This window comes from Oncorhynchus kisutch, linkage group LG22 (assembly GCF_002021735.2).
Source record: "Oncorhynchus kisutch isolate 150728-3 linkage group LG22, Okis_V2, whole genome shotgun sequence".
In the NCBI taxonomy this organism is placed as follows: Eukaryota; Metazoa; Chordata; class Actinopteri; order Salmoniformes; family Salmonidae; genus Oncorhynchus; species Oncorhynchus kisutch.
In genome coordinates this window covers 43,071,310-43,079,624 of record NC_034195.2, presented here as the reverse complement: position 1 = coordinate 43,079,624, position 8,315 = coordinate 43,071,310, and positions in this window count along the sequence as shown.

Below are 8,315 nucleotides of genomic sequence, written 5' to 3'. Positions count from 1 at the left end.
CTCTGATTGGATCAACCACACCAGCAGGATAACAATCATATAACAGTAACGTAAAAACATGGGGTGAATCAAAAAGATGTTCCCCTCAAGCTCCTGTTTGTGACATTATTACCACTGTGAAGCAGTGGTCATAATTGTAAAGAGGTCATTAGCGGACAAACAGAGAGACAGACAGCGATGGGCTCCATTTACCTTTTTCTGCTCCTCCAGTGCATGTCTCACAGGTTTCCTCCTCTGGTGCTGGTGCTGATGCTTGCTCCCCTCAGCTCCCAGTTCCATAGCAGGCTGAATGCCAGATACCCTCTCTCTTCCCTGCTCAGTCCCAACTCCACAATATCCACAACCCAATAATCCCTGAGGGGAAGGGAAATCCCAGATATTTCACATGTGATATCCTACTTCCTTCCCAGGTTGTCAATACGGATACACCACTTCTCCAAAAGAATGGTCACATCCAATACCTCCCAAAGGATTCTGGGGCTCTGGCAGAAAAAGGTCAACAATAGTTCTGCTTCTTCAGTCTCAACCCAGAGGGAATGGGCCACAGGACTGACCGGAGAGACTGGGTCCCAGGGGCCTCTGGTCTCTGAATCATGGTGGTTAGTTAGGGATGCAGCCTGCAGCAACGATGCACTGCCTTCATTGGAAGTGATAGGATTTAACACAGTGATAATGAAATCTGATAAGCATGGTTCAGTCCAAGGGGGTCCAAATGTCCCATCATGCTTGATCTGAGCGAAGAGCTTGAGTTACCCACCATGTACCCAGTTACCCACTATATCAAGTTTGGACACACAAACTCAAGGGTTTTTCTTTATTTTCACTATTTTCATTGTAGAATAATAGCGAAGACATCAAACTATGAAATAACACATATAGAACCATGTAGTAACCAAAATAAGTGACCTGGAAAGCTTTTCCAACAGTCTTGAAGGAGTTCCCAAATATGCTGAGCACTTGTTGGCTGCTTTTCCTTCACTCTGCGGTCCAACTCATCCCAAACCATCTCAATTGGGTTGAAGTTGGGTGATTGTGGAGGCCAGGTCATCTGATGCAGCACTCCATCACTCTCCTTCTTGGTAAAATAGCCCTTACACAGCCTGGAGGTGTGGCGTATTGCTGCATAATGCTGTGGTAGCCATGCTGGTTATGTGTGCCTTGAATTTGAAATAAATCACCAACAGTGTCACCAGCAAAGCACCCCCAAACCATCACACCTCCTCCTCCATGCTTCACAGTGGGAATTACACATGCGGAGATCATCCGTTCACCTACTCTGCGTGTAATGGAGTGCGTAACTCGCTGCAGGGAAGTCAGGCGCAGGAGAGCAGAAATGGGTAGCAAACGGAGCCCTTTATTGAGGCGAACAAAAACACGCCACTCAGAAAACGAAACACACCTGGGTTACAATAACCCGGCGCAAACCAGCCTGGAGTACATATACATTTACATATAACAATTCCACACACAGACATGGGGGGAAACAGAGGGTTATATGCAAGACAAGTAATGAGTGAATGCAAACCAGGTGTGCGGGAAAACAAGACAAAAGAAATGGAAATGAAAGTTGGATCGGCGATGGCTAGAAGACCGGTGACGTCGACCGCCGAACGCCGTCCGAACAAGGAGAGGGACCGACCTCGGCGGCAGTCGTGACACTGCGTCTCTCAAAGAAACGGCGGTTGGAACCAGAAATCTAACATTTTGATTCATTAGACCAAAGCTCAGATTTGCTCATGTTTCTTGGTCCAAGCAAGTCTCTTCTTCTCATTGGTGTCCTTTAGTAGTGGTTTCTTTGCAGCAATTCGAAGGACTGATTTTTGCAGTCTCCTCTGAACAGTTGATGTTGAGATGTGTCTGTACTTGAACTCTGTGAAGCAATTATTTGGGCAATTTCTCAGGCTGGTAACTCGAATGAACTTGTCCTCTGCAGCAGAGGTAACTCTGGGTCTTCCTTTCCCGTGGCAGTCGTCATGAGAGCCAGTTTCATCATAACGCTTGATGGTTTTGGCGACTACACTTGAAGAAACTTTCAAAGTTATTGACATTTTCCTGATTGACTGACCTTCATGTCATTTAGTAATGATGGACTGTCGTTTCTTTTTGCTTATTTGAGCTGTTCTTGCCATAATATGGACTGAGTCTTTTACCAAATAGGGCTATCTTCTGTATACCACCCCTACCTTGTCACAACACAACTGATTGGCTCAAACGCATTAAAAAGGAAAGAAATTCCACAAATTATCTTTTAACAAGGCACACCTGTTAATTGAAATGCATTCCAGGTGACTACCTCATGAAGCTAGTTGAGATAATGCCAAGAGTGTGCAAAGCTTCATCAAGGCAAAGTTTGGCTACTTGAAGAATCTCAAATATAAACTATATTTTGATTTGTTTAACACTTTTTTGGTTACTACATGCTTCCATATGTGTTATTTAATAGTTTAGACATACACTTCTAGTAAAATAGTCAAATGAAGAAAAACCCTTTAATGAGTATGTGTGTCGGGATATATATATATATATGCAAGGTTGCATTAAATTGATACATCATTGTCATCATCATTCTCATTATGATCGTTTGGGAACACCAATGATTTTTAAAACTCCACTGTAAAACTATCCCTCTCACTTAACTAAAGAAACCCAAATAGGCTACATACTACAGTAGTTATAAACGTATTTCAAGTTTAACCATTAGACTTAGCCTACAATATGAATATAGAATGTGACTGACTGAAACCGCGATGTAAAAAATACAAAATGAAAATCATGCAATCAAAATTAGCTTATTCCATCTAACATGATATCATATAACTGTATGGGGGAAAAAATTGTCAAATATAAAATACTCACCCAAATAAAATGTTTTTTTTTGTGTGCAGAATATCCATGCACAGAGGCTCCAAATTGGTTACTCCGTGTGCACACCGTACACCAGCACAGACCACACTTTCCATTCCCATCCCCACAGAGAGCGCCTCTTTTCAATAGTTTTTTTTGGACACTGCTTTCTTGTCCCAGTGTTAAAGCTCATTCCCATTGAAACTTTTAGGAATGAATTTTCTGCCATCTAGTGTGAAAAAATGGAACATCTCTTATTAGTCATTCCACCCATGATCGCAAGAGCATCGAACTTCAATTACATGAAAAGGCTCCACTTTTCTGAATTATACATCATTGAACTTTCATATATTATAATTAGAGGTAGGTTATAATATCATGCAATAAACAGGTGACAGTCAGTCCATTTAGTGATATACAGTATAGTTACATTGTATTCACCTGGTTATTGCATGATGTTGCCACTATGCCAAACGCTGTATAGAAAAAGCATTACATGTTGTGTTGTCCCTATTCTATCCACTATATCAAAAGCAGATGCCATGTTTACTGTCAGAGAGAAACCACATCAGTCCTATACCAGGAGGTGGATACACCAAAGTGACCATCTTGGGTGTGGGTAATGTCAGTATGGCATGTTCCCTCAGTATCTTACAGTGAGTTCCACTGTGCATATTCCACTGTGCAAAGCGAGCACCAAAGACTTTAGATTTTTATACAGCTTGTATACAGTGCCACGCCATTCCAACAAACAAACAACAATTCCTATGAATACTGATGATAAACAGTCTAGTATAGCTTATCACTTACCCCGTCACTTGCTGTGAAGGGTGTGGCTGATGAAGTCACCGTGGAGGATGCTATAGAGGACCGCATGGAGAGGAGCTGGACATGCAGCAAGCCAGCCTCTTCCTGAAGACCTCAGCCGCCAGAGGTCAGCTATAGCCTGGCTCAGTCCCCGTGTGTGTGTGTGTGTGTGTTGTGTGTGTGTGTGTGTGTGTGTGTGTGTGTGTGTGTGTGTGTGTGTGTGTGTGTGTGTGTGTGTGTGTGTGTGTGTGTGTGTGTATGTGTGTGTGTGTGTGTGTGTGTGTGTGTGTGTGTGTGTGTGTGTGCGTGCATGTGTGTGTGTGTGCGTGTGTGCTTGCATGTACGTGTGCTGACTCCTTTAAAATAATACAGTGATACAGCAGAACGATGAATGCTTTTTGTATTTCAAATTCTTGTGGGAAAATGTGTCCAGAGTGACAAACTATGAAATCCCTAGGTGTAAAAATGTGGAGTTTGGGATATTTTCCCACTTCGTTGTAACATATTGTAATATATCACGCTCTGTTCCTCTTATTCTACTCAGACACAGCCAACTCCAAGCTGTGCGTCATCACTGCAGGCGTGCGTCAGAGGAAGGGGGAGAGTCGTCTGGATCTGGTCCAGAGGAACATTTAGGTGTTGAAGCAGATCATCCCTCCACTGGCCCAGCACAGTCCTGACGCCATCCCCCTGGTCATATAAACCCCTAGTAACTCACTACACCATGTCCACTTCTTATATTCGTATAGGGAGAAGTGAGTAGGATATTATCAGACTGATGAGAAGAGTCAAGTCAAACTTAGTTACATGACTTATTTTCGCTAAGTAAATGTTTCTTCCTAGCGTGGATAAACCCTGTCCAATAGTAATTGAGCATACATATATTTGTTTCTAACTCTGGCTGGTGGCTAACCCGATGGTACTGAACTCTGTGGCACTCTGGTGGATGTGCTGAACTATGTGGCATGGAGGCTGAGTGGGTTCCCTCAGAACAGGGTCAGCAGAACCAATCTGGACTCTCCCCTACTTGACGGGGGAGAGACCGCAGATCCACTCTAGCAGTGTCCAGGGACACATCATAGGAGAGCACGGGGACTCCAGTGGTGAGACACTCCCCTGTATTAGGTCAAAAACAGCATCACAATCAATCCATACAAAAAATATACATCACCCGAGAGCTAGAGGCTGGGCAGGATTCAGAGGGCTGGGCAGATGTTTGGCAACTCCATTACCCGCAGTATTAGACTTAAAATTAATCATCCAGCGATCATACACTGTTTACCAGGGGGCAGAGCTACCGACGTTAAGGATAATCTGAAGATGATGCTGGCTAAAGCTAAAACTGGCGAGTGTAGAGAGTATAGAGATATTGTTATCCACGTCGGCACCAACGATGTTAGGATGAAACAGTCAGAGGTCACCAAGCGCAACATAGCTTCAGCGTGTAAATCAGCTAGAAAGATGTGTCGGCATCGAGTAATTGTCTCTGGCCCCCTCCCAGTTAGGGGGAGTGATGAGCTCTACAGCAGTCACACACCTCAATCACTGGTTGAAAACTGTTTTCTGACCCTCCCAAAATATAGAATTTGTAGATAATTGGCTCTCTTTCTGGGACTCGCCCACAAACAGGACCAAGCCTGGCCTGTTGAGGAGTGACAGACTCCATCCTAGCTGGAGGGGGGCTCTCATCTTATCTACGAACATAGACAGGGCTCTAACTCCCCTAGCTTCACAATGAGATAGGGTGCAGGCCAGGAAGCAGGCTGTTAGCCAGCCTGCCAGCTTAGTGGAGTCTGCCACTAGCACAGTCAGTGTAGTCAGCTCAGCTATCCCCATTGAGACCGTGTCTGTGCCACGACCTAGGTTGGGCAGAAGGTGTTCGCCTTAGCAATCTCACTGGAATAAAGACCTCATCCATTCCTGACATTATTGAAAGAGATTGTGATACCTCACATCTCAAAATAGGGCTACTTAATGTTAGATCCCTCACTTTCAAGGCAGTTATAGTCAATGAACTAATCACTGACCATAATCTTGATGTGATTGGCTTGACTGAAACATGGCTTAAACCTGATGAATGTACTGTGTTAAATGAGGCCTCACCCGCTGGTTACACTAGTGACCATATCCCCTGCGCATCCCGCAAAGGTGTTGCTAACATTTATGATAGCAAATTTAAATTGACAAAAAAATCCCCCGACATTTTCGTCTTTTGAGCTTCCAGTCATGAAATCTATGCAGCCTACTCAATCACTTTATATAGCTACTGTTTACAGGCCTCCTGGGCCATATACAGCGTTCCTCATTGAGTTCCCTGAATTCCTATCGGACCTTGTAGTCACGGCAGATAATATTCACATTTTTGGTGACTTTAATATTCACATGGAAAAGTCCACAGACCCACTCCTAAAGGCGTTCGGCGCCATCATCGACACAGTGGGTTTTGTCCAACATGTCTCCGGACCTACTTACTGACACAATCATACTCTGGACCTAGTTTTGTCCCGTGGAATAAATGTTGTGGATCTTAATGTTTTTCCTCATAATCGTGGACTATCGGACCACCATTACGTTTGCAATCGCAACAAATAATCTGCTCAGACCCCAACCAAGGATCATCAAAAGTCATGCTATAAATTCTCAGACAACCCAAAGATTCCTAGATGCCCTTCCAGACTCCCTCTGCCTACCGAAGGACGTCAGAGTACAAAAATCAGTTAACCGCCTAACTGAGGAACTCAATTTAACCTTGCGCAATACCCTAGATGCAGTCGTAGCCCTAAAAACTAAAAACATTTGTCAACAGAAACTAGCTCCCTGGTATACAGAAAATACCCTAGCTCTGAAGCAAGCTTCCAGAAAATTGGAACGGAATTGGCGCTACACCAAACTGGAAGTCTTCCGACTAGCTTGGAAAGACAGTACCGTGCAGTATCGAAGAGCCCTCACTGCTGCTCGGTCATCCTATTTTTCCAACTTTTTTGAGGAAAACAAGAACAATCCAAAATTAATTTTTGATACTGTCGCAAAGCTAACTAAAAAGAAGCATTCCCCAAGAGAGGATGGCTTTCACTTCAGCAGTGATAAATTCATGAACTTCTTTGAGGAAAACATCATGATCATTAGAAAGTAAATTACAGACTCCTCTTTAAATATGTGTATTCCTCCAAAGCTCAGTTGTCCTGAGTCTGCAGGACAACTGAGCTTTTTTTCTGAGTCTGCCAGGACCTAGGATCAAGGGAGACACTCAAGTTTTTTAGTACCATATCTCTTGGCATATTGATGAAAATAATCATGGCCTCTAAACCTTCAAGCTGCATACTGGACCCTATTCCAATTAAACTACTGAAAGAGCTGCTTCCTGTGCTTGTCCTTGTCCTATGTTGATCATAACAAATGATATCTAGCGGATGTGTACCAAACTCACTAAAAGTGGCACTAATAAAGCCTATCTTGAAAAAGCCAAACCTTGACCCAGAAAATAAAAACTATTGGCGTATATAGAATCTCCCATTCCTCTCAAAAAAAAATAACGCAGCAACTCACTGCCTTCCTGAAGACAAACAATGTATACGAAATGCTTCAGTGCTTACGAGGTGATTCAGCTGAAGGGGCACACCCCCTGGGTCATTGGTCTGAGTTTGTCCAGCCTAGCACAGGTCAAACTGAAGAACCTCAGCACCATTCACCCTGTGTCCACCCTCGTCAAGGTGGGTAGATCTGCAAAGAGCATACAGAAAAATATTACAGCGTTAATCTTTTAAATTTTTTTACATTGTGTGTATTGTGATGATGTATTTTCTGTACAGTATGTGTGTTCGTGTGTGTGTGTTTCCCAGGGCATGTGTGGGATAGAGGAGGAGGTGTTCTCACCCAGCCCCTGAGGGAGACAGAGGTTCAGGGGCGGCCGGAGAGGGCGTGGCTTCTAGGACAAACCAACAGCGAGCTGAGCCTCTGAGCCACGGAGCTCCAGGACAAAGAATGAATCAAGCTCATACATTAGTTTACACTGAGGGTAACTGATGTTGTCATGTGTACAGCAACAATGTCTAAACACTCAACATGACCCATCAAGCTCATACATGTGATTTGTATATATTTGTGTTGTATCATCAATAGTGATGTCTGTATCGCAAATCAAATATACAGACTGCTTGTGATGAATAAAGAGAGTTATTGGAAACTGTTTTGCCCCATCTTCAATACATAAAGGAGGGTCATCAAATCATTGTTGTCCTTCTTACACATGAAGTAGCGTGTTAGATGTATGTCCAGAAGGGGGCAGGATCCCACTTCCTGAGCAGGATTGTGTAGGTGGCAGCAAAGTGGCTTGAAGACAGACAGGGTGGGTAGGGAAGGTTCAGTAACCCTCTCCCCCTGGTCTCTTCTACTCTTCCTGACTCAGTATTAAATCAGCAAGCTCAGGATTTCTGATGGCTGTCTCTCTCCTCATATGGTCCATCTGTTTGTGGAGCAATGTTTAACATGCATCCTTAAAATCCCCTATTGTTTTCATTAGTTCACTGTTGATACAGTCCCAAAATGTTTTACATGTCAGGAGACAAGTTTTCAAGAAGCAAAATGTCACCAGCCACATCGTCATGATGATGTAAAATGATTCCTAGTTGGTGAAACTGCCACGTGTTTGGGATATTACAAAAACA